The sequence below is a fragment of the Stigmatopora nigra genome, chromosome 5, assembly GCF_051989575.1.
Source record: "Stigmatopora nigra isolate UIUO_SnigA chromosome 5, RoL_Snig_1.1, whole genome shotgun sequence".
Classification (NCBI taxonomy): Eukaryota; Metazoa; Chordata; class Actinopteri; order Syngnathiformes; family Syngnathidae; genus Stigmatopora; species Stigmatopora nigra.
The window spans coordinates 6903298-6931178 of NC_135512.1; the positions used below are offsets into that span (position 1 = coordinate 6903298).

The 27881-nt window shown below is 40.0% G+C and overlaps 1 protein-coding gene across 10 annotated transcripts in view; it reads right to left on the reverse strand.

Moving 5' to 3' along the window:
* dab1a (DAB adaptor protein 1a) overlaps positions 1 to 27881 on the reverse strand; it is a 156165-nt gene that overhangs the window by 61690 nt on the left and 66594 nt on the right. For 9 of the 10 annotated variants that reach the window (XM_077716932.1, XM_077716942.1, XM_077716939.1 and 6 more), the window contains exons 3-4: positions 12367 to 12426; positions 9903 to 10058 (exon numbers count right to left, since the gene is read on the reverse strand). The gene's annotated coding sequence lies outside the window, so the exon portion shown is untranslated. Of the gene's footprint in view, positions 1 to 7510; positions 7785 to 9902; positions 10059 to 12366; positions 12427 to 27881 lie in introns of those variants that run through there. The other variant, XM_077716931.1, reaches the window with a different exon arrangement.

Sequence of the window (27881 nt, forward strand, 5' to 3'; positions counted from 1 at the left end):
ACATTATCCAGTGCATGCTCCTTTGGTATTTAAAACATATGTCAACATTGGCAGTGTCCATCAGTAGCACGCCATTGATGATTTGACTGATTTGCTTCAGGTTTAAGGGTCTGCACACTTTATGTATTTATTCTATGGGAAGGGTTATTGATTGTATTGACTTTTTCTGCCTATAATAATTCATTGCCTGGATGGACGATAAATATGGGAGCCACAAATGATTTATCGAGTAATAGCCATTCATTTTTGTGATAGGTGAACTAAATCAATTTATCGAAGTGTATTGACAGACCCTTTTCAGGTGTCTTATTAAACAAATAAGGAATTTTCACACTTACAATAAATATGCCGGGCAGTTGTGTCTCGTTTAATTGAATTTGTCATCTTTTTACTCCACAAATGATCTATCCATTGCGCTCATTCATTTTTTTTCCTATATTTTATTACTCTGGGCAGACCATTTTAGCTGAGATAGTAGAACGCAAATGTCTTTAAAGACTTGATTATTTGAATACTTGCTGATTTAATATTTATTAGAAGTGAATAGTCTATTAATTAACCACGGTAGCTGAGGTTGGATCTGTTTAACTATAATATTTACATTGATGAAGCTGCAAAGTTTTTAGAGCCTTTTTTTTAATCTGTTTTTGGAAGCTTTCAATCAAAGTCAAAGTTTTTTCTTCTGGTGTTTGCCTTCATGCTGCATAAAAAGAGTTCTTATATTTTATCTTTCATTGTTAATTGGGACTTAACTTGGGATGGGCATGTTTCATGACCCGTGCAACACCATTAAAAGCCAACGCTGGAGAAGCGATGGGCTGCGAAGGCAGAGTGCTGACAGCCAACAACTCTGTTAACGTGTTTAACGCTGATGTGGCACGACTGCAGCCAGCTTTCTTTCAAGTGCCATGTGGCCTTTTATTATCAAGAAGACAACAATAGGGCATTAGGGCAACTCTGCTACTACTATATCCAAACAGGCCTATTTTCTTCTCCTCTCACCAATCTTTTTTTAATTTTTTTTTATGAAACTGAGAACTGAGAACAATTGGTTCAAAACGCATGTACTTTGTTGTTGGAATTCTAATAACTGATTTTAAAGGGGTTTTTCTTTTGACAGCAAAGTAAATGAAAATGAATGAGGAAAAACTAGTTAAATAAATACAAACTAATCTCACTCCTCTCATAGGTGGCAACATATGGCTTGATATCCACTCTTGAAAATTTGGATCAACTCCCGGAACAAGATTCAAGCATAACACGAAGAGAAAAAAAACATATAGGAGCCGTCTGGACAAGCATTTGCTTTTGCTATTGGAATGTGATTGGCCGACATGTCAAATCCATAAGGCGGCCAATCAGATCAAGTACAAAGTCCTGCTTAATGCCTTTGTTGGAGAGATGCTGTCTCCTTGGCAACATCAATTTTAATCTAGTTGAGTGCTGGCTGCCATTGTTTAACAGCTGGCTTTTACTTACTATATTTTTTTTTTACCGATGGGAGAATTATTCATCTTTTGAACCGAAAACCTTTTAAAATATTGTTCCATCTATGATACCATGAGTCTGCAACATCTGAAATGTGCTAAACTGTTTTCTGCATTGAATCACATGGCATTAATGATGTTAACTTTGGTGGTAAAAAAAGAGGGTGTGACATTGTCCAAGGTGAGGACTCTTGAGATTGAGAAGTAGAAGTTTTACAAAAATGTGAAACCTTGGAGTGCTTGCAAGTGCTGATTGAGCCAACGACATACTTTCTTATTTTTATGCAGTTGGAATGTGCTTGAATTAAAAAAAAAAACATTAAATATGTTTTTTTCTCCTTGGGCTGCAACTCATGAAATGTTAATTCATTTTTAACAGTAACAATTGATGGAAATTTTAACTAAATCAAATTAAAAGCTTGGTCAATGACCAAATTTAACCATCTGTCCTATGCCTTTTTTTCTTATAATAGGTAATGCTTCAAAATCCCAGAGAGTGACCTGTTATTACCCCTAAAATCAATAGGAGATGACCAAAAACCAACAGTATTTGACCCGAGAATGTCACAAAACCAACAGGAAGTGACACATAATCAACAGGACCTGACCCATAAATGCTCCAAAACCAACAGGTGATAGAAAAACAGCAGAATGTGAGATGTAAATGTCTTAAAATTGACACTAAACAGCTCAGAATCAACAGGAAGTGACCCGAGGAATTGTGCCGACTGACTGAGCATACAAAAAACATTACTATATTACTCAATTTCTCCAGTAATGCATTTCTTTCATCTTCTAAATCATATTAGGATTTACTTTAGAAGCCAGATTTGGTCAAATTAATCATAAATGAGAAAAAGTTTGGACATATGTTGCTATCAATGGCAGTGAAACATGATGACTCAATGGTCAATGGAATTAAGGGAGGTAAATGTTAATTGCTGCCAGGTTCCCAGTCAATTTAAATTGGACATCTGTCACTGTCAATAGCAGTGAATTAGTAGGCAATCATCAAACTAGGTGAATGTGTAAATTACAGAAAAGGTTGAGTTTCTATCCAACTTTATTTGTAGGATTAACATTTAAATGTGATGATTTTGAAGCCAGCCCATTGGCCGCCACAAATGCTGATTGGACAAGAGCTAAATTAGACGCCGGCAGACACGTCACGAAGTGCGGCCATCCAAGCGCGTCTACTAATATCGACAACAAAGGGGAGACGAAGACTTGGAAATTAATTAGTAGGCGAAAGGAAGGAAAAGAGGGAGTGATACAAAGCGGAAATCCTCCGAGGAAAACATCTTTGGCTTATTGGTCGCTCCTCTGCAACTTTTTTTTTTCCCCCAGCTGCGACGCTAACGACACGAGCACCCCTCCCGGCAACTCCTCTGCGTGTGCATTCATTAGCCGCCGTGCTCCTTGAATAAAGAATATGGCGTCAGTCGCTGGCGGCCTTTAAAAGGGAGTTAATGTACTGGAGAGTGTTTGTTTGTGGCTTTCCCTCGCACCCCTACAAATGTCAGGAAGAGAGTTTCATCGGGTCAATGTGGGAGGTCGTACGTCATGGCGAGGGCGCGGGTGCGTGCGTGCGTGAGGGTGGGCGCTGTGGGGAGTTTGACATCAGCCAAATGAGTGTGAGGGGATGTAAAGCCTTGAATTAATTGAGGCGTTAATGTTCTGTGACTCCAGTGTGGTGCAAAGCCTTGTGTAAATGTGGGTCAGGTGGGCATCCTTTCCTCCCTTTCTGATACATTTGTCATTTTTACCCCTGAAAAAGTCTTTCTTGACCATCTTTCTTTATTTTCTTCATCTTTTGCTTCCCCTTTCCATCCTCCGTCCTTTGCTTTGTAATGTGAACTTGCTTTCCTGCCTCTGTCCTTCTCTACTGCTTGATTACTTTCTATGTGACCTTCCTTCTTTCCTTCCTTCCATTCGACTTTCCTTTTTGCCCTCTGAACATCATTTTTCTATTTCTGTCTTAGTTTTTCGTCCCTGAATACAAATCTAACTTAACTTGATTCACGGCTTTCTTTCATTTTTCTTTTCGACCTTGATCTTTTCTCTCTTTTTGACCTTCCTTCATCCTCACAATTCATTTTTCCTGTCTGGCAAGAATGTAGGGAACATTTTTTGTAAAAAAAAAAGAGGGCTTAAAGGAGGGGGTGTTTGCAAATTCATGTTGTGTGATAATTCCCTCATTAAAAAACACATTGGGAGTGGTTTTCTGAACTATTCCAGTCTATTAAAAAATGGTGGAGTCTCTCCTGTCTGATGGTGGGAGCTGCAGAAGCACTCGGTTCTGCATAGCACCAATTTTTATGCTTAAAAATGCATGCTTCCCAATCAAATGCACCCTCTAACAGTCTCTGTCCCCACCAGGAGCACAAACTTGGACTGTATTTTCCAAACTTTCTCTAATTTGCTTTGAAGAAAAAAAGATAAACAATAACAGACCCTCCAAAAACTAAATGCACGGGGGGGGGGGGGGGGGGGGCTTAGTCCTCAAGCAAAACACCAGTAAACCTTCACTGGACACAAAACGCAAACAAGACAAAGGCAAAAAAAAAAATTAAACAACAAGCAAGGATCAATTTGGATGAACAACAACTTCCAACAACATGCAGAGTGTGTGTGTGCATGTGTGTGTGTATGTGTGTGTGTGCATGTGTGTGTGTATGTGTGTGTGGACTGCTCTTGTGTCTGCAGATGCTAATCCCACCACTGCGAGAGGATTGTGGGTGTTTTAAAAGATTACACATTACAGCCGGCAGTGACAGATTAGCTGGTGGATTGACCTGCACCATCTCACATATACTGGAGCTAAATAACCAACATGGCAGACAGACAGATGTGCCATACATTCAGATCACAATCTGTTTCAAGGATGAGTTACTGGCATAAGATGTTATATGCTTTGGGTAGTGACCCCCACTCTAAATTGATGTCTTAGTTTAAATCTTAACCCTGGATTGAACCTGTAATTGGAAACCTTAATCCAAGCTTCCAATGTTGATTTGAAACCCAGAAAATGCTAATCCACAAGTCCCAAACATAAGGTCCCCGGGCTAGATTCAGTCCGCTGCATCATTTTTTTAAGGCCCTTGAAGGAAAAATCGTATCGACGCCATGTTTCTAAAATCAAATTGAAATAAAATGTCTGTAGTCATCAATGGAAGATTAAAGATTAGATATTATTTGCCTTCTTGATGAAATATCTTTCAAAATGATCTGCACAAGAATCTTAAATTGAGCCTACATTTCAAGACTTAAACAATATTGAACCTCCCACTCAAAATGGATTGGCCAACGAGTTATGACTTAACAAAACATGCATTTTAAAACCCAATCTTCTTTTTTTACATGATTCCCATTATATATTTACCCAAAAAACCTGGAGGGATTTCAAGTTGACCCTTTCATCATTTCTTTTGTTTTTTTAAATAAAAGATTGGACACCCCAGCTTTATAGAGCACGAGAGGAAGAAAAAAAAACATCAGTATCATGCAGCATATTTGTACACAAGAATCTAAAAAAAATGTGTATTACATGGTTCCCCCAGAGAATAAAAAGGCCTCGAAACGTTGAACATGCATAGTCAAATATAAAATACAAGCCCACTCCCATTGGACTGTGCAAGCAGTGTGACCGATTCTTAATTCCATGTGAAAAACGTGTAGTACATCCAAGAATCACTTCGGTTATGGAGTGACAAAAAACAAGATTTAAGAAGCATGGACGGGGGCGGGTCATCCTGCTTATTTTAGTAGCAAGACTCTCTGAAGAACGTGAACACTTTGGCAGCATCTTTATCTCCCGCTGTGAAATCCATAGGAAGTCCTAGTTTCATCATGAAAGACGGACGGAATGAAATGAACAGGTAGTGACTGGTATAGAGGCTTATTTAGCTGGGGTTGACTTGAACTGAGCATGGCAAGGTTGGACTTGAAAAAAAGACACATTTCTTATATCTGAATGTCAAATGCGAATGAGAGCAAATCCTTGAAGGGGGAAATCAGCATTTGAAAATGTTTCACGGACAGGGCATTTTATCTTGAATTAGCCGTGAAATGATTTCTCCCAGCTAAGCCTTGAGGACAATATGTTGTATTTCCCTAAAAAGAGAGATCTTGAGTCTTTTATTGCTGCCAGATGGATAGCATTTTGCCATTGTAAGAATGAAGGCTACTTTTATAGTTAAGTTCAGAAAATTGTAATGCCTCATGACTCACAATGAAGCCCAAAACAACTTTTTGGGAGCATAATGATACCACAAAAAAAACTGTTGATGCATTGTTGAAAAATACAACTTGAGACAAGTCTGAGAGGGCGAGAGTGAAGGAGCGGAGATTTAAAGGAGGGCAAAAGAGAGCACTCAGTAGTTTGTCTTCCTTTGAGCTTCCAAACAATACTCTAGGGGTTACCATGGCGACCGGGCTAGCCTGCCGAGCTCATACAAGCGGACGTAAGAGGCTGTGGAGGGGGGGGGCAGATTCAAGAAAAGCTGAACTTTTTTTTTTCTTAACTAGCTGAGGGTATCCAATGGTGACCAAAATTCTGATTATATTTTAGCTTTTAGGTAAAACTAAAGGCATATTTTTACTTGTGCATTTTAGCAGAGATGCATAAGATTGTTATTGATTTATAAAAGCCAGCATTGGCCACCTGATTGATTCAATACAAGACAGCAGGATTTATATAAAAAAAAAAAACATCTACAATTCACTATATGTAATGGCACAATAACAGATTACAAGAGATCAACAGTGAATGGCATAAAGAGAGTATTATTCGATATATAGGGCATCAACATGACCTCCACTCGGCAACATGCCACTGGTGTGAAAACTTGTTAAACAGAAGAAAACAAGTAGAATCTTCCCATTAAACAATATTTATCCATTAACAGTGACTTTCATTGACGGACTCATATACTACGAAATACACAACTCTATGTTTTCCATAGCAGTACAAAGACCCTGTTATATTGAAATAATGTAGATACAAATAATACCACAATAAAGAGCCAAAAATACTCCTTTTGTACTAAAATGTAATGCCAAAACCTACTAAATGTGAGCATATTTAATCTGCAACTAAGCATTACTTCCCTGCCTTCTCTGTAAAAAAAAAACAAAATGCTGGTCATAATGGAAAATTGAAAAATATAAGAGGATTTCTTAAAGGGGCAACGACCTCAAAATGACAGGGTAGCAAACAATTTCCAGGGCAGATGCTAATGTCTCTACTATGCTTATGACAATAGAAAAGACAGTCAAAAATAGCTGTTTTTAATAAAAAAATACCCTGAAAAAAAATAATGAATAAAAAATGTTGGCCACAAACATCAGCTTCACCCATCTGCTCCATCTTCACGATGACTGACTCATTCTAATAAGGGCACCAATGGCAATTTACAGTTGTTGACCCACATTTAGGAACATGGCAAATATACCTCATGACATAGCCAAGTGAGTCACCCTCTCACAGGGCATAGAAGGAAGCATATTTGGCTAAATGATAAGTACTCTTCAATAATCAATGATGTGTGGGCGTACTATTAAAAACCATCCATCACATTCAGCACAACCAGACTACAAACGCCCGTCTTCGCTTTTCAACATGCATCTCATAAAGTGACACGACCGTGCTTCTTTCTCATCCTACCCCCTCGGGCCTTAGGTTGAACACCACACCGCCCACAAACGGACTGCACCCCCCCCGGTCGATCCCATCACCTAAACATGTTGATCAGTACCAGAATAAACTTTTAAAAGGGTTTATCTGCCATTGTCGTGGGTCTGAATGAGTGACACGCTAATGAGGAGACACGGCTGAAATGCAGCATTCTTGTGTGCGGCTCCCGCCTAATCACACGCAAGCACACTATATGTTTCACTGATGGGGGGCTGTGCGCACACACACGCATGCATGGAACATCTCAATGCACCAGCGGATGATACTGCATCACCACGACTGGAGCGCATCATTTCTAGGAGACTTTTACCATCCGTTCTGCGCTTACCTTCTCAGAGCAGCAAAAAGGAGTACACTTAGTTCCCATTTTTGAGGAAAAAAATAATAATGAAATCAAAAAGCAGGTTGAGTGGGGATCTGCGTGCCTCCTACTTCTCCTGCTCCTCCTGGTTTATTCACACATCCACAGAGAGTTGCGGCGGGCGCAATAATCCAGTTTTCCATGCCGCGGAGAGCGCGCGCAAGCTTCCTCACATCTTTTCTCTCCCTCAATCCCCTTTTCCAAACTATGCCGGTCTTCTTCCAGCACCTCCTCCTCCTCCACCACCCGCTCTCTCGCTCCCTCTCTCTCTCTCCCCGAGGTTGCCTGGTTACCTCCTTCTGCCGCATGCCAGCCAATGGCGGGCCAGGACTCCTCTTAACCCCTGCGATTCCAGGCTGTCCTATTTGCAGCTTTCAAGGAGTAGGGAAAAAAGGGGGGAGGCTAAGGTTGAGGCGGAAAAATGTATATTACCAAACTATAATAAGGAAGGAAAAGATGAAAGAACTGGGGGGGGGGGTTACTCAAGGCTGGGATTGAGTTTTGAAGTAACAAAAAACAAAACAACAATGATGTGTGGTGAAGTTAGGTTTTCAGGGCATTTTGTAGTTTTTTTTTCCTATGAAAAAATGTAAATGGAAGTGAAAGACTTAACTCATTGGCTGCCATTATCTCTCCTCTGCACTCCTTCCTGGCCTACTAAAAATCCATCTTTATCATCTTTCCTCGCCAAGATGGTGCTTTACATCTCGGAGTGACAGTAGCTGGAGTTTACCTTCCCTATCAGTGCGGAATCCTCCCACAACGCCATCTCTTATTGCACTTCCCGCTGTACTGCTTCTTCTCCTCGGCTTGAACGTATAGATAACTGGTGCTTCGCTATCTTCGACACTTCAAGTCCAAAGAAGCGAATCATTGTGTGCTCACACAGAGTGAATGGTTGTCCAAATCCATTTGGATAGAGAGGCAAAAAGGATCCACAAGTAGATGTATCAAGAGCTTGTTGGTGTACTACCATATATATAACGGCTACATTTGTTGCGGTCTCTGTCTGCAAAGTTACTTCGAAATGTGCCACTTTCGTGGAGCGGAAACACCTACACGCACCCTCGGGGAACGGAAACGATGCGAACAGCGGCGTATCTTGCTATGCAAAGAAAAGACACCTGCTTTTCTTCTCAGATATCTTGGCAACATGCTAATGATATTCCAAATGCCATCCCATGAGACAGAATTGGATCCCAAGTAGAGAGGTACAGGTTTCTTTGGGACAAGAGAAGATTTGTTAACCTCAACTCGTTGGATGCGTGATATACTTTGAAAAGCTAACTTGCCTCAATTTTCTTTTTTCTACATGATCTTGTCAGACGATTTCTTGTGATTGAAGCCTAGCCTAGTCTTCAAAATCAATATTTATTCCACTGATATTACAGCATAATTCTCTTGCTGTCTCTCAAATCGACAGAATTCTCAGGACGATAAAAAGCAACCGTCCCAAAAGCTTATCTCAATCATTACAAATGATGGGCAATATCCATCAATGACGGATAGACTAGTGAGTTTGAACTGACTAATTTTTCCTGGGATGAAATGAAATAAATGAAGCAGACTAACCCTTAAAATACAACTTGACAGAAGAGGATTCAGGGGAAATTGAGATGCTATAAAAGAATGGTTGCACAAAAAAATATGATTGAATATATATATATATATAGGGTGACACAAAAATAGGAATTTTTTAACAGTCCAATAAAGCCAAGAGTAATGGTAGACCTGTCTTATTCATATTAATTGAAATCTTCAAATATGCAGTTTAAGAAACATTAATGGAATGAATTTTCTTTTGATTTTAAATGACCTAATTTAGATGGCATCCTCCTTTACAAAAGTATTCTTGAAATCTGCTGATGAGTATTCCTCATTGACTACTGCAGAATTACTGTGAATTTCAGTCTGAATTCATCATGTTTAATAAAATGAAATATGTGTACTTGCTCAAGTTCACTGTTTTTTTTTAGGTCACCTTGTATTACTTAGAAATATCTTTAACTCATTATCCCTTTACGCTAGGATAGGAAGAGAAAAGTGAGGACGGATTAGGGTATGAAAGAGTGGGGTGATAGTGCAAACTGCTCTAATGATGTGTTGTGGGGAACAGAGTATTAAGACAAATCAACTGTGAGAATTAGTTACTTGACATTCTCAAACTGGCTGCGTAATTGCTAAACCAGGCATCAACAATGATATACCAGTATGTACCCAATGATGCCTATTAATAAACATTTCACCCAGAGGAAATAGCAATACTTTCCTCATCAATTTGCCTAATATGAACCAAAATACACACTTTATAAACATCAATGGAAGGGAATGAGTTAAAAAAAAAGAAATGTAGTTTTACCTTTTCCAGTGAAATCAAGGTAAATGGCAATCACAGTGGCATTCTGGAAGTGGTTGAAATTGTTGAAATAGTTGAAATTGACTGTACAAGCCAGATTTTTCTTTTTATAGTATTCAATGGGGAGTTTGAGCCATTCTCAAGAACTGTCCATATGTCCTGTTGAAACATAGTTATGCTGGTCATTTAAGATTCCAGACAGAGCTCAAAACAGTTGAAAATTGAAACGGGCATGATAACGATCATACATATTAACCATAAGGAACAAGTCATAGCACTGGTCAGAGGGGGGCTTTGATCTGGACCTGCAAAATGACATTCTCTTTTTCCTAAAACGTATTTTAAGAATTAATCACCCATTCATTAATGTCAGAAAGGCTGTTAATACATTTTCAAAAGGAGCCGTCGTTCATCATTTGAAATAGACAATTATCCTGAGGATATTTTTGGTCTAGGTCAAAATTAAGCTGGAAGCGTTGAAGAAGCCCTGTGAAGGTAAACTAAATGAGGTGAATCAAAGTCCTCAGGTGTCACTTACTTGAGAAGATAACATGCATCAAGACAAGAAGAGATCGAATAGGATAAAGGAAACAAGTGCGGGTGTTATGGTGCTTTGCCTCACTTTATATGTTAAATCCTAGCACAAAGGATTCCCTGCCTCGTTAAAACATGTAACCCTGCAAGCGTGCAGTCCATACTATTCATATGCATCTTACTTTCATCAGGAATCAGTCAACTGCTTGAAATAATGACGTCCTTTTCCCGGATCCGTCGATATGTCTGGAGGTGAATTTACGACAGTGCGATGAGATTAGCCGTGACCTGTTTCACCTACAAGCTCCCATAATGCAACTGTGCAACTATAGCTTCACATATTAAAAAAAAAAAAACCCTGCTTACTCCTTAAATCCAGTAGCCACCATTGACAATGACAGACCTCCAATCCATTTTTAACTGAGAGGGTTGGCAGCAATCAATGGTTGCCAGCCTCCATCAGTTTGAATTTATAGGAGTTCCATTACTATCAATGGCAGTGAAGTAATTAACAGGTATGTTTTTTTTTTTGCTCCACCAAAAATCGATTTGACCGATTTAAAACGTATTACTACGTCCAACTCTTAGGCTCCAATGAAGCGAAAGCAACAGGATAGTAGCAACCCTGCTTGACCTCTGTTTAACTGGGCGTGTGCACTGATGATGGCGGTTGGGAGAGGATCCCTCCCAACATGATGGCCGTGTATACTCTCAATATCGTAAATGAATAATTCAAGGATGGCTCTTTCCTATAAATGTTGTCCTCATTCATTTTTCAGGGTCTCGGTTACACGCTTATATCCGGCTTCAACGCTCAATCCGTGTCACTAAAGAGTCCAAAGCCTTAAAAGACCCTCCGGTTAAGTCTGGAGACATATTTTATAACCGAATGGAAATGAAATACTGGTCTTTATATTTGAATGTTACTATGATGGATTCAGGGCGTCCAGTCGCCGATGAACCTAAAGTAGGCCCAAAACATAGGACAGCAATTTCAATTTTTAAAGAGGAAACATTTTTCCGGAATGCCACATAGTCTTGAAATAAAGACAACCAGTGATGGGTACAGCTAACACTTTTGACTCCAGGATCATTATGAATTACTTCAATGACTTTCATGGGTTTTCCTCGTCTTTTAAGTCCCACTTTCATCTTAAGAGTGTCCATTAATGAGCCACAATCCTTTTGATTGTAAAAGAAGAAAGAGAAAAAAACAGATCGTCTACTCGTAGTTTTAATTCAAATTTAAATCTCCTGCTGCTGTTGCCCATTGATATCAATCATTAGCCGGAAGTGACACATTTTAATGAAGTCTTGTTTATCTCTTCCACATTATCATAATTGTTTGGTCATCATGCCCATACGTTTTGTATAACAAAAATTGCTCCAAAACTAATTTTAGAAAAAGATACAACAGTGGTCTCAATTTTTGCATATGAGAAAATTCCATCCCTAAAATTTTATAATGATTTTGTCAAATGTGATCCACAATGAAATAAAACAAACTCACAAAAATCACTATCCACCTTATTGCTTTTTTTCCAAATCGAAATCCCAAATACATCTTTTGATGTCACTCGTACTTTCATTAATAATTAATTTTTCAATTGTTTACATTTGAGGGAATACTGATTTTAATGGTAAGCTATCAACCATTTCCAACGCAAATAGACTTTGCAGCTGCTTATCAAAGTTTAGTTGAAATGACTTGAGTACAGCTTTCATTACTATGCCAACCGGGAACTGCACCAGTGGGTTGTGGTTAAGTCAAAAGTACTCAGTCTTTTCAAGTGTGTTGCTCTATTTAGAGTTATCGGAAAGTTGATTTAGAGACTGTAAGATTCCCACCAAAGGAGACATTCCCCAGACTGCATATGAATGGCAACAAGCGCATACGACACGACTTGTTAGCATCTTCTGCTGAGCGACCCACCTGAGCATCAGCACACCTGGTATCCATGTCAGAGATCCTCAAAGGCGGGCAAACGTGCACCTGCAGGACAAGGAGAAGAACAGAGGGTCGAGTGAGGCAGGATGGGGTTGGTGACATTAAGAAAAAGCACTTGTCAGGTAGACCATTAGAGCAACATTACAATAGCAATCTGTGTGTGTGTCTGTGTGTCTGTGTATGTGAGTGTGTGTGTGTGTGTGTGTGAGTGCGTGTGTGACTGCTTTTGTTCCTCTCGACGCCAGCGGGTAGATGAGATCATTACCTGTGACTGTGAGGCTAATGTAGCACAAAGCCCACAAAAAAAACACACACACACGTACGCACATTGAGAATAGACGAGACTAATGTGTCTGCACTTCAGGAACAAAAACGGAGGCGACCGTGGGGCTCTTCTCCATTTGGACAGCGCCGCAGTTCCCATTTTTATAAGCACCATGGCAAGATGACAAGAGACAAGAACAGCAGGATGTCTAATTGGTCAAGAAACCGAAATGTATCTCTGTGTTTGCTTTGTGAAGGAATAAAACAGCTACAGCTGAAGGTAAAACTAGAGGATAAAGAATATGTGCGTTATAAATAAACATCAACCCACTTTTTCTGAGTGTGCGCAACATCATTTTAAGTCGTGACATTGTGCATTTACATGCGTGTGCGCGTATGTTTACTCAACTGCCAAATGTTTGCCTCCAACCCCCTCACCTACACACTTGAAAAAATGTTCTTCTTATTCATTTTAATCAATGAATATATCCTCCTGCATCTGTCTATAGGGATGCATATTTTGATGGTTGAAATCCAACCACCTAAAAAGTCTCAGTGTACTCACTACATTAATAGATTGCTTATATCAACCTCATTACCCATGTGAAAGTAATCACAGCTATTTTGGATGTGTTTTTAATCGCTAATTTATGGCAGGGACATATTTTGATGGTTCCATGGTACCCTATCCAATAAATCGAGTGCTCTAGTTATTGATGTTTGAGAGCTTCAGGACAAAGATCGCAAAAAATATGGGCATAACACAAATGACTAAAGCCCGCATATGCAGAGTGGCAAAGTATACATTTCTAATGAGTAGCAAAATATGACAGAACAGCAGATCTGACCACCAGGCAGTGAATTTGACACCTGCCCTCTAAATGAGGCAGGCCTAATTATGCATGATAAAAAATAGTCTGAAGATTGTTATCATGTAATCTAGTGGTTTCCCCCCCAATGGGGAAGTTAAGGCAAAGACATAGAGACAATGAGAAGTGGCAAAATAAATGAGTTGTAATTTCCTAGTGAATTTTCATTGGGATAATGCAGTGACTCCACTTCTCCAGTCATCCCCTCTAAATTGCCTCTTTCACTTCCATTTTTGTTTCTACTTTCAATTACTTAAGCATTACTGCTGAGGCGAAACAGAATTAAGCAAGTCATTTACAAAAATCTTCGTCTTCTTTTTCATCCCCACAAACGCACATGCTACGCGCCACCCTTTCATAATCACATTGCAATCATATGCGTGTGAACCATCATATGGGAATATTGAATATTAAGTGCACATTAATTCCCAGCAAAGAAGAATATGAGATGAATTAATCATGGTTGATATGCGGTCTTATCCTCGCCTCTCATCCGCACTTATGATGCTCGCCAGGAAATAACCATCAGCCAATGACATATGCCTGGATTTGTGCAGTCTGTAGTATTGGTACAAATTATAGGAAAAGGTACTGCATCTATATATATATATATTGTAAAACTGCACTTACAATAAATCATACGAGTACTTTAAAGCATACACATTCTAATGGTTGCATACATGCAAGTTCACTCTGGCAAACACTAATGAAACCAAATGCAAGAAGACGTGTACGCAAAGAGCCCGTCTGTTTGTTGCGTCACTCGGTAGTAGTACCGTAGTATTCCTGCCGACAGCAAAATAGGATTGAGACCGTTTTTTGTGGGGGGGGGGGGGGGGGGGGGGGGGTTGAAGAAATATTATAATGAATACGACCATGGGTTGTGCTTAACGAAGTCCAATCTATTGAATTTAGTAAAGGACACGTGACTGGGGGCCTTTAAAGCACTTTCCATCCTACGGTGGACGTAGCCTTAGAGACAGGCTCACAGTCTGATCATTTAATAAGAATCACTCATCACGTCTTCATCTTTGTGCTGCATGGCTCTCCCTCTTCAACCCGGTGGCCCCCCGCTTGCTCCTAATAACCAATGATGAGTCCTCCACACTTGAGCACCCTCTCACCAGACACCCACGGAGACCCTAACACACACATGCACGGAGATGACAGCCATCTGCAGCGCAATTAATAGTGGCGTCTACGATATAGAAATGCAGAATGAAACCGTATGACTGGAAGCTAACAGTATCTTTGCCGGTGCAGGATACAGATACCCTGAGCCAGGTTAGAGAGTTTCAAAGTACGGTTTTAAGGCACATTTCAAAGTGAGGTTCAAAATTGTGTCAGGGATTCCAATGAAGGCTTAGAGATCACTGTAAAGGTTTGCCTGTTAGAGGGTTAGATTTCTTGAAGTATACTTTCAACATACTCTTTAAAGATTGGTTTAAGATTAGTTTTAATTTGGGTTTCATGCCCGGGTCACAGTTTAAACTTATTCATTGTCATTGATGGTGATAGATGTGAAATCCATTTGAACTGGGACAATGAATGACAATCATGGAAAGGCTTTTGCTCAGTGTTTGTTCATTTTAAAGTATTTTTTAAAAAAGTTTTTAATATAATTGTATTATTATTTGTAAATTAAATTCTGAATTCAAGATTTGCAGGTATTAAATTAGGTTTTCAAGTCACAGGTTTGATCTCAGTCTCGAATTGGGTTTGGAATTGAAGTTACCGTTTCAAATGAAGGCTAGAACTTCAAGCTGTGGTTAAAATGATCTGATATTGCATTCAGGTTGAAATGCCAACAATGAAGAGCTCAGTATTTGGGCGTCAAGTGTACAGCTTCCTTGAAAGTGAGCTGGCCATCTTTCAGCAGTGCAGTAAGTGAAGGCCGAGATGGCAGCAGCTAACCCAAATGGAGCTCCATTTTCCTCTCAGAAAGAAGGATGAGCTGCAGAATGAGGGCACACACAGACGGTGGAGGTATGACTGAGAGTGGGAATCATAAAGGCGAGGTGGACGCGGGGAGAAGGGGGGGAACAGACATGACCACGCAGCCAGCATACTGATGCTGCAGGCAGGCAACCCAGTGTACGTGCAGGGTACTGTCAACGCCAGCTCCTCCCAAAAATAAAGTCCAGAATTTGCGTGGTGCTTTGACCTAAAAGTTAAATTTGTTTCATGATGGAACTGGTAACCATTTTACTAACAAACAAATGGGTTTTCCACATTGAAATGCATTGAAACACCATTCATCTACAAACAACATCCTACATCGGTCTGTTTTGATGAGTTCTATGTATGCGTATATGCGTATCTACTTCACAATTTATACTGCAGCAAGTCTGTTGAAAAGTCGCTCCAATCACAGAAGATTTTTGCTTCAGTATCAAATGTCCCTAAGGAACAGACCACCTGGTATGATCAGTACTTCGGCCTATTTAAGCTTTCAAACTGAAGTTATGGTTTTAAATATAGGTTTAAGGGTAGGGAGTTCAAGTTGAGATTTCAATGGGATTCAAAGTCAGAATGTCCCAATTTCAGATTTTTCTACCAAAGTCCAGGTCACTTGATATTGAGGGTCCAATGATAGAGACACAATCCAATACTTATGCGTAATAAGGAGAAATAAAGCACAAGCAAAGTATTATAAGTGTGGTAATGTGTCTATTTTAGCATGTGTTTGGTTCAATTCATTCTTTTCAGCCTAGTTGGGATAGTAATTTTACGTCCATTTTTCACATCATTATAATAGGGTTTACAGTTCAAAGCCAGGGTTGGGAACGAAGCGTAAATAACTTGGCAGCCAGCCTGAAGACCAAAGAAAAGCAACACAAGCGCATGAACAATGAACACCCAAAAATCCCATCTACTGACGACAAAGTAGACCTGTTCGGCATTATTGTGATCAATGCAAGGACAAGCAAAGAAGCATTCATAGAAAATGCCGATTTTCCAGCCCTTCTCTAACATGCACTGGTCTGAAATGTAGCAACTTTATTCAAAAGCAGCTCGCTGAATCTCTGGAGACATCCTGGCAAATGCTTTAATGCAGCATCCTACACAAACAGCCATAACAGTCCTGTGATGAGACACCTCCCGGGCCCGACGCGTCTGCTCGGAAGGCACGCTGCACCGCAGGGACAGTCGTCGTTCGGCCGAGCCGAACCGAGCCTGTCCGCGGCCATTTCCCTGCTCTTTAATCTCAGCGGGACCGCTGCGGAGCAACCGGCGCGGCACATTCTATTAATGTAAAGTGGGGCTTGAAGGCTCGTAATTTATTGGCTGTGCAGGTTTGCCTCCGCTACCAAATACTTCCCTTGACACCCTAAGCTTTCTCCATCAAGTGAATCCTGTTGCAGTGCCATTGACGATGATGGAAGTCCAGTCCATTTTAACAGTGAAGGTTGCAATGCAATGCTATGCTATCATCTCAACAACAGTGAAGTGATTACAGTCATTCTATACTATGCATCAATACTAGTTTCGGCAACAGAAAAAGTCATTTTACAAACCAACTAAATTACCACAGACACAACAAGGAATTTGAACTTCTCTACAACAAACAGAATTTCCCCCAAAAAAATGGCAACAATTGATTTTTTGTTAAATTCCTTATTGGGTAACGTTAGTTCCTTTTTAAGACTCCTTTCTACTTTTTACACTTTTAAAAACACCTAACAATCCCAAGCATTCATCCATAGGCACTGAACTTCTCTACATGCCAGAACTTTCGCCGGAAAATGGTTATCCATCACAAAAAGGAGCTGGTTGAAGGTGGCGTTGCCAAAGGCCTTGTGTACATGTGAGGGAAGTTGCCGCAGGAATAGCTCAATAAAAAGCTAGTTCCCCCCAATTTTATAATAGGTCATTAAACCCAGAATGTTTTGCATGAGCTGCGCTGGAGTGCGGTCACCAAGAACATCAATGTCTGATGTACAATAGCTTACGCCGGGACAGACCGTACACTTTCAGCAAGTTCTGTTATAGCCACTTGTTCTGAGCCGGAGGGGAGGTGATGAAGTGGATCACTTGGGACACTGTTCTGCTGTTCAGGGCTGTGACGACATGCCAGAACTTCCTATGGTCGTCAGCAATGCCACGAGGACAGAATTGCACTTTGGCTTGTGCAAATCATGCCTCGGGGGTTGCCGACTATTATATATTCCGGCAGCTTAAGTGCGGCATTCTTCGCCAGCGTGTTCGCCGTGGGCCCATTGTTTACAGGGCCACTGTCTGGGTCTCCAGTGTGGCAGCAGGAAAGAGGAATCATTGGCAGAGTGTTTGTATAATAACTTGGAAATACTTAGTGTGTGTCACAGCATTTGGTCAATTGAAAATGTAAAAATCAAAGTTCTTTTCATCTAAAGAATTGTTAGCAATATGTTTTCATTTGACTTTGAATCTTTAAATAGGAGTTTTTAAGCTTTTTAATAAAATTGTTATTTAAACAATATATTCTTTTAAAAATGGTCTTTGTTACCAATATTTCAATCTTGTTAGACTGTGTTAATGTGGGTTATGCCAGCATCAAATGAGTTAGGAAAAAGACGAGCTGAGAAGAGTAGCAGAGCATAGAATTAGTTATTGCCAGGTTAATATTAATAATGCTATAGGGTGGATGAGGGTATGTGTGTGTTTGTGTGTGCGTGTGAATGTGTGGGTGGCGGGACAGTGGGGGGCTAACTGGTAATCCATCCCTCACTATTAATTATTGAGACCCTTTTCTTAGTGTGTGTATATGTGTGTGATTGTGAGTTAATTATGTGTATAATTTATGAACAGTTGCAGTCAGCTCCCCTTTAGTGAGGTCAATGGCCACCCTGAGTAAAGAACACTGTGCTGCCGCTGTGTGTGTGTGTGTGTGTGTGTGTGTGTGTGTGTGTGTGTGTGTGTGTGTGTGTGTGTGTGTGTGTGTGTGTGTGTGTGTGTGTGTGTGTGTGTGTGTGTGTGTGTGTGTGTGTGTGTGTGTGTGTGTGTGTGTGTGTGTGTGTGTGTGTGTGTGTGTGTGTGTGTGTGTGTGTGTGTGTGTGTGTGTGTGTGTGTGCACATATAATTTGATTACCTAACTAAGATGTTGGAAGTAGTGTGTCCCAATGCAGTAATGAACACTTATTACTTAAAGAGACAGACAACACAATCATGTGGATCTCAGTGGGGGATATAAATTACTAATAAATTGGGAGAGGGGTCATTTTTGAGATGTGTATTAGTGGGAAAAAATGTAAATGAAAGTCAGTATTTCCAGGAAGTGGCTGACTGAGATAGGTGCAGACAATTCGGCAATGCTGGCACTATTTTAGCCAGTGAGATTGAGGTATCCCAAATAACCGACTTTTCTTGTTATGTCATTAATACCTACAATAATATAGACTATAGACCTATACTTTAGTATAATATACTATATTGTTTCCTTTTGAAATAAAAAAACAAATGATTAAAATATGTTTTCCCTTACACAGGAAAAAAAAGTTCAAATAAACACTGTTTTAGACCCGAGTTTGACACCCTGGGTTTAAACAGACATACAAACTCTTATGAAAATAAATGTGTTGCCACAAAGTGCATTTAATAACTTGCCCTCCTGGTGATGTTTGATCTCTCAATTCTGCTGGCTTTGGGTTCATCTGCTCAACGCCGGCTTATTAGAAAACGTGACAAATTGACGGAAAGTGTGGAAATTTTGGTGTCCCGGTCCCTAACTGGCTAAAACGTTAATGAACACCCACTCAAACTATCGCTTAGCCTAGCATTTAGCCTACCGCCTGGCAAACAGCCGCTGTCATGGGAACACTAACGAAGGGCAGCTTAAGAGAGAAAAAAAAACAACAAAAGTGAGTTTAATGGGAGCTCTGAGATAAGGCGCATGTGGGTGGGTGGGTGTGGGTCCACGCACGAACGCACACACTGTGCCTGTGACAGGCTCTTCTGCTTCCACTGTAATTAGACAGGAAGGAGTGCATGTGGAGAATGAGCTAACTAAGTGTCCACGTCAATACACCACTGTGAGAGTCAGTCTGGACCTTACAGAGATCCATGGTGGAAGAGGAAGATGAGGAAGAGGAGGAGAGACAAATTAGAGCACGGCCAAGATTCGGAGGGGGAGCAGCCACCAAGAAAAATGTGCTGCAGTGAGAATGAAAACATACTGTAAAACCATCTGTCCGAGTATGACAAGTAAAATATGAATTCTGTGTGGAGAACTAGGCTACATGTCTAGCCCTTTTCTTGTTCAGATGGAGGTGAACTAATGGACCAGTCTCTACCAATATGACAGAAAAAAATAATATATGGTTCACATAAAGGTCATGGTAGAAAGTATCACGCTTTGGTGATTCACAAATTCATCTACTCTTAATTTTTTTTTCAGCAGAACTTACTTTATTGCTAAAAAGCAGCTTCCTTACGGGATGCGGGAAAAAGACAATCGCCAGTGTTTTGAGAACCAGTAAGCAACAGATGCTCTCGTTTATTATTATATCTAAATTTTAATTCCAAATATTCTCCTAACATTGATTCCAAAACATTTAGACGTTATTCAAACTCACAACTGTCGCATGTTCTCTATGTGCCTGTGTGGGTTTTTCCTGGGTACTCCGGGTTCCTCCCACATCCCAAAAACATGCATGGTATGTAGGCATGATTGGGCGCCAATCATTTTGCGGAATGGAAAATCAATGAATGTATACTTTACTTATGGACATCTCTTACAGTTTTTGAGTCAGTAGATAGAGACTGCAGTAAGTAACCGGTGCAAAATCCATCTTCAAAACATCACACACAAAAAATACTCAGCTTTAACCTTCCTTCACGCTTCAAAATTCAAACACACTTAAACCTATTAAAATGCACTTAAACCCCACAGTGTAATTGCCAGAAATGAATCTGTATGCATTTACTGCCAAGGCTGATGTACTTTCTCTTCCATAGCAACAAAACAGTTATCTTTTCAGCCTTGGTTTAAATGTATCTTATCAGAAGACTATTTTCAATCGTTATAATCTTTAAAAAAAAGTCTTAGGGTGACATAATTACAGAAATGAATAAGAACACTACAATTCTTGTATAAGAGTTATACTTTTTTTTTTCAAAGTACCACATATATGTATTATAAACCCGATGGATTTTTCTTTCATTAAATCTTATAGGAACAAAACCACAATATTATCTACATGTTTAATTGTATTTTTTGATTTTTTTCCAATTTGATAAATTTTTGGAACCCATGATTGCCCCAAAAATGGTCTGACTGAATGCATTTTAATAAAATCCAAGTTATTGGTAGCATCATATTGATATTTTGAATGGTTGAATGAATTCAATGATGAAGATTAATGATTTTCTGAAGCCAAGCTGGCCTACAACATTATGAATAAACGTGCACACATGAAGGTCCCTCCCTTGCTTACTGCAGGGTTTCGCGTGTGAATTCATTGGTGGCACTTGGGCGCGGCCATTAGCATTCATAACAGACAAATGGATTTCAATGTGTGGCTTAATTCAAATGACTTTTGATCACCTTAATCAATTAGATGTGGTTTCATCCAAAATGAACTGGTCCGCATTGGTTGGCGTGCGTCTATTTAGAAGAAAGCCACACCGGACATTTTAATTTCCTCATCAAGGTGACGGATGGAAGGATATTTGCACCCTTTCTCCCACACTTGTGCGCAAAGACACGTGGCACGCACGCACACAGTTATTACATTCCCTTTATTAAATATCCCGGCGGCCCCTTAATGGACAAATAGCATCTGATTCTATCAAGTCGTGTGTGGAGGACGCAAAGAAGGGGAGGAGGAGAATATTAACCAGGTCCTCGGCAGAGAGGAGAATATGTCACACCCAGCAAATGAGTAATTCCCAAACTGATTGATTGTGCCGTGGAGTAAGCCAGAAGAGAAGAAGAGCGACTGATAAAAGAGGCCATAAATGTACCGAGAAGTGGAGGTGATTGGAGGTGATGAGGATGAAATGGGAGGAGGAGAGAACGAGAGAGAACGAGAGAGAACGAGAGAGAGAGACCATGCTGACAAGCTTGCTGGACCTTTGACTGGCCGAGTATTCTTCACATCCTGACACAGCAGGCTTTTTTTTTAACTGGAGAAATTGATAGGGCAAAGGTCACTCGGGTTGGAAAACTATTGGACTTATTTTCTTTCAAACAGAAACACAACAAACTGCAGTTGACTGGAATATTGTAACATGATGGCTCTCAAAATGTGCTATGAACAGCACTTCCTCTTTTGTTAGGGATTTGCACTTTGGGCATTTTCCCTTGCATGTTATACATGAAAAATAAACATGATTAAATTCAAATGTGTGGTTTATTAGGGTATGCTCACTACAATGTTGATGAAATAGCCTTTTTGACAATAATATTACATATCAGCAATCATTTATAAGACAATATATTGCCTACTTTGCAATGTCCTACTGCCAAGTGTCTTTGAATGTGCTCCATTCTATAAAATGTTTGAAAACCAATGGTAGAACAACCAATAACTCCTGTATATTTTTGACGCACTCATGTAAAGAAAGGAGCAAAGCCAGCCTGACACGTGCAAGTCAATGGTTGAAAGAGGGTGGGGGAAGCCATAAATATGGAGATTGAAACACTCCCCCTTTTGGGTGCAGTAAGAGAGCAATGCGTCTTGCACACAAGCAGATATCGACGAACGAGAGGAGACACCGCCAGTGATGGAGAACAATTGGTGACTGATGTTAACCGACCGCTTTTAGCCATTCTGCTGCAATGAGTTATTGATCAGCTCGCTGGGACATACCCGAGAAGAATATTTCCCCTGAAGAGAGAGTGCCGCAAAGAGGAAACTTTTCTTTTTAAACACAGCTCAGTGGTAAGGAGGTATTGTTTTGGTGTAAGTGAACAAGTGGCTGTTGAGTTAAATTATGGAGATTCAAATAACACCCAAGCCACTTATCCATTCCCTAACAGTGTCTATTGTTTGTAGAAACGGAGGGCATTTTGGCCTCAAGCGTTTTAACTTGACTAACTCACAGGTTATAAACTAGAAAAGTCATTACTAACTCATCTTAAACAACTATAATACAATTTTAGATTGGATATCCATTTTTTGTATTATATAAGTCCTATTGGATATAAAATTTGGTTATTTTGGGCATGGGAGAGTAGAATATTTGGATTTTAAAGATGGACTCTAGTTCGACTTTCTCTATTTTTATTTAAGATTTAGTAAATTGACTCGGGGAGAAAAAAAATACATGCTTTGAATGTAGATTATTTCCAATTTGAAGGTTAGAATTTAAAATGCCCAACAATTCTAGAATGACCCAGTTGCATATGTGATGGTTTATAGCTCAGAAAGGTATACTGGTTAGGCTCCAGCTCACCGGCGAGCAAAATGAGAAGAAGCGCCATCGGAAATAAATGAATGGGTGGCATATGTTTGATGATTGTTGTGCGTCTCTGTTGATGAACTGAGAAGTTGAGCGTGATTAAATGAATGCCATACAAGAAGTGATACGCTGCTTTGGATGTAATGGGAAAAGGAAGAAAAAGCCACAAGCAGACATTTAATTAAAAATATGCAAATCTGTCCACAGATTGGTGGCTATCAAATTTAGCTTAACAGCAAAAAGAGGAAAAACATTTTTTGTGACCATGTTTTGATTGCAGCAATTTGAACCAATGAGTAAATTGCAATGAGATGACGGATTTATATTCAATAGGAACCAGATGAAGTGGCGTGGGCATTTGATTAAGATGCCTTTTGGGCAACTTCCAGGTGAGGTGTTCTGGGCAGAACATAATGTAGGAAAACCTCAAAGAAAATCCAGGACAAGATAGCCTGGGTCTCCCAATATATATATTAAGTGAAGTGGCTACGAGAAGGAAAATATCTTTTTGAAGCCTATGGGGAAAAAATATCATAAGCAAGTCTTTTCCGAGTCTCGACTGTACATTTAGGGGGAGATTTTTGAAAAAACGCTGAGTGGCCATGCCATTCCCTTGCGTCCAATTACAGCCATCAAAACCCAAAAAGCTATCGATCACGTTGACCCCTGCTGCATGTGTGGGCACACATGTAACTTATCCAGCCATGAGCCGACACAGCACTTGACCCCTCTTGACCTCCGTGTCTGTAATAATAACTCAAGTGTCATGTGACAAAAAGTCATCTTTTTCCAGGCAGGTTTCATCTTGCTCATTATAATGTTTATTACGCATTATGATATCCGCACTGAAGGGTTGCCGTGCTCTTGAGTCCCATGCGTGCTTCACCCTTGTTAATTATTCATAGTTCACATCTACATATGCAAATGCACTGATGTTAAGAAGAGTACAGCGGAGGAAACTGAGCGATTAAATACAAAAGGAAAAGAATAAGCTTTTTTTTTGGTTTGATTTGCTGACATGTCTTTTTTATCAATGTTAAAACATTTTGGGCATATTGTAAAAGAGTCATTTTGCTGTCATTTTCCTTACCACCCTGTTACTGAAACCTATTGCCATATGGCGGAAAATAATTTTTAAAAAATGTTTTTACATGACCTACAATACTCAGCAGAAATTACATCATCAAGGTAATGGCTTGAGCGCAGATAGACCTAGGGTAAGCCTGTCACATGTGTTCAGCCATAATGAACCATATAACTCACAGGAAGGTATTATATTTCCTCAACTTGCACGTTTTTGAGCTACAAGCCATCATTTGCAGTCCTTTTGTTTCCTAATCTAGGAGCCAAACTATGATCTAAGAGCACAAGTGACAGCCAAGTACATAAAAAGCAGTAGATATTTCTGAAATGAATGTCAAATAAAATACAAAAAAATGCTAGCGCAATTGACCTGCTACAAAGAACTACTCCAGAACCTCCGCTCCACTGATTCGACCAAGCCAAAGGAACGCCAATAAACAAGTTTGCAGTACCACTACGAGTGAGCTGGTGTCTGACATTCGTGGCTAGTTCACGGGAAAAGCTGGGCCGTTGCTTGCTGACAAGGAGTTGCACTGGCAAAGGATTATGGGTAGAGGCTGACAGACCGCAAGCGGCGGCCCATTAGAGAACGCGCTGGGTAGCCAGTGTGCCGCTCTGCTTCCTGTCTGCGCTCGCCTCCTCCCAGAGCCTTGATTAGGGCTTCGGGGAGGAGGAAAGGCGAGGATGCTGAAGGGCAGTAGAGACCGAAGAACGGAAAAGACAGAGGAAAGACAAAGAGTGGCCAAAGAAATGATATGTAGTAATACAGAAGAAGAGATATGTGGAGAGCAACCTATTTTTGTGTTTATATGCAAGTCAGAATTGCCGTTTTCTTCGTAAAACTTCAAATCATTGTCCTGCACAACAAACTTTATGAACATTTTCACTCTAATCCAGAAACACGAGTACAATTGTGTACCTAAAACAGCTTAACTGACAAATCAGATAGTGCTATTTTTTCCATTTACACCTTATTTAATGTGTCAATCAGCTATCAAGACATGCTAATGAAGGAGAAGGGTTGTCCATACTGTGTCACCCTGTAATATGCTTATGTGTCGCAGAAACCTGGTTATTATTAGTATTTGTTTATCCTACTGCAATGTGGTGTTAATAGCTGTTGGGGGGAAATAGTCAACCCTTGGACCTGCACAAATGGAACAACAGACAAGTGTTCTTAAATGATGAATGAGAATAGCTATACATTGAAAGAGAATTACTAGTCAACTAAGTAGCAAATGGATAACATGAATAAAGGTGAGAGTGCATTTGGTTTCTTAGTTTGTCGCCATTATACGAGATGGGCCTCTACAACGTCCAACTACTGCCACCTTATGCCTTAAAACTGGGCCCTCTAAAAATCCAGAAATATAAATATATAGTTTACAATTACAATTTACATCAGTCATGGCAGAGAGAACACGTATACTTCATCTTAAGTAAATTTCAGTTTTTGTTGTGCGAAAATAGTGCCTCATCATAACAGCTGTCAGCAATTGAAAGTGTCACTATCGCCAAAAAAGGGATTGTACTATATAATGTGACGGCACGGTTGGCTACATGTATTTTGACAGGCGGCTTTGTTACCAGATGAAAAGCATCTTTTACGTTCTGCTTCCATCCTCAGCTAAGTGCTTGTGTAGAGTGTTGTTACCCAAAGGGGGGCAATGGGGTCCGCCTGTGATGTCTGAAGGAAAAATGTGCTCTTTAACGTGCCTTTTGGACCACCTGAAGGCAATTCTCTGCCTGTAACCTTTTGAGCAAGTATCCAAAAACTAAATGCTAGTAAACTGATGATATTTTTATTAAGTATTTTCTATGTAGCTCTATTAAAAATGCAATATAATTGGTAGGAATGAGATGTAGAATGTCCTAATTCAACTTGGTCCATGGACTGCATTGACTAGAACTACTGCATGGGTTTCCTTTAATACATTCTATATTGATTAATTTATTTGATTCTTCTAATGGAATAATAGTTGAATAACAATACGATGTTTTTAGCCGATCCAAATTAGCCTTGTTTGCAGGTTAGTACTCCTTGTCAATTTTACAGATTGGCTCGCAGGTGACAAGAAGAGGAAGGAAGGCGTGTCATGAGATTTTGAAGGTTTAGCGCAAATCCGACCATTATTTCGCCTAAGCCAAAGCTTTTCACCGATCTGCTGTGGGTTATCTGATTGCACGCAGAGAATATCCTCATAGTCTCCGTTGCAAATTGGACGGCGAGACGCCTGAGAGGAACCGGGGCGAGGGGGACGGCTGGCAATTAGAAGATACCTTAAATTCTTTAGCTCATTAAAAACTGTCCTCTGTTTCTTTTCGGTCACCAAAAAACGTGAATGTTTTAACTCCCCCGCTGATGAAGCTCAGGGAAAATCAAACGACTTGTACTCCGCCGCTTGTTAGCGAACGGCTTCTGTCAGGTTGTATTAGACGGGGGGGTATGAGAGCTTCGCGGCACAAGGACTCATTTAAGGCATCAAACCGAATGAGAGTAAATGTTTTTGCCAAATAGCCCCGAGCCGTCGTCGAGACTTATTAGTTGGTGAGGGCTGAGATCTAACGGAGGAACGTCAGCATCTGTGGTGTTGCACTAAAAGCGGAACTATGACTTTGCTGTTTGGATCTGTAATGACAAACCTGCCATGGGATTTGGTGGCAATTCCTTCTCACTGTTTGTTCCGGTCCTTTTTTTTCTATATAAATGCCGGGGTGAACAATGGATACTGTTCCACATACTTACATTTAAGGAAAATAATCCAAATTACTTTTATGATCTTAGGAGAGTCAAGGGATTCAAATCTGAGAAAATCAATGAAAACAATCAAAGTTGTAGGGTACATTCATTCATATTTTAATATTGTGTTAGCCAAGGGAATATATAGATAAATTTGAATTGAATTGAGAACAACAGTTATATAAGCCTGACCTGTATATATGAATATACATATATAAATATATATATAGCTCAGGGTAACATTACTGTTGAGTTTTGGGCCTTTTATACCCGCTCTGCACCCAATTAGAGCTACAGCAAGCAGCTAAGCAGTGTGGGTCCAATGAAGCTTGTCTCTGGTTCTGTCCAAATATGACACCCCAGCTCACCTCATACTTAGAATTGTGGACAAACAGGGACCGCTCAGCTCTTCTTATAGAAGCCAATTGTAACGATTCCGCTATGCCTATGTCTATATATAGGTTTTCTTTTTATTTTGGGCTGCACCTAAACTCATCCTTTGCCATTGATATTTACTGGGAGAATGGTAGCAATCATTTGCTGTCAACTTATCCTAGTCAAAATAGATTGGACATCTATTATTGTCATTCCCAGAGAACCAGATAAAAGGGACTCACTTCTATTTTCTAAGCAAATTTCCAGGATATACACATTATTTCAAAACTCAGTCCCAGCCTTGAGGCTCTCCAACCCCGCACTCAAATGGAGTGGCCTATTGCCATCAATCAATCCCTAGAAACTGAGAAATGTAGAAACATCAGAACTCATTCATCACATATACAAAGCAATAGACATGCACACACACACACAAGTTAAACATACAACTCTATCCACTAGAGGAACAACAACAACACAATCCCCATCTCGTGCCCATTAACGCCGAGGAAGGCATTACAACATACAAGCAGATCTAATCCTCAGTGTGGTATAAGGATTTAGACGACAATGATGATACATGCTAGAGCAAAGAAGACTATGCCGGTGACCTTTCACAGTGAAGACGAGGAGGCGGAGGAAGATGTCGACTATAGACGGCAAATGGCACAAATGTGGGGGTGGTTGGAAGACATGACACTCTGTATGAATCTTGTTCACTCTCTCAAAATGGCATGCCTGTAAAAGTTCTTACTAGCTGTGTTGTTACCACCATAAACGTACGCTAC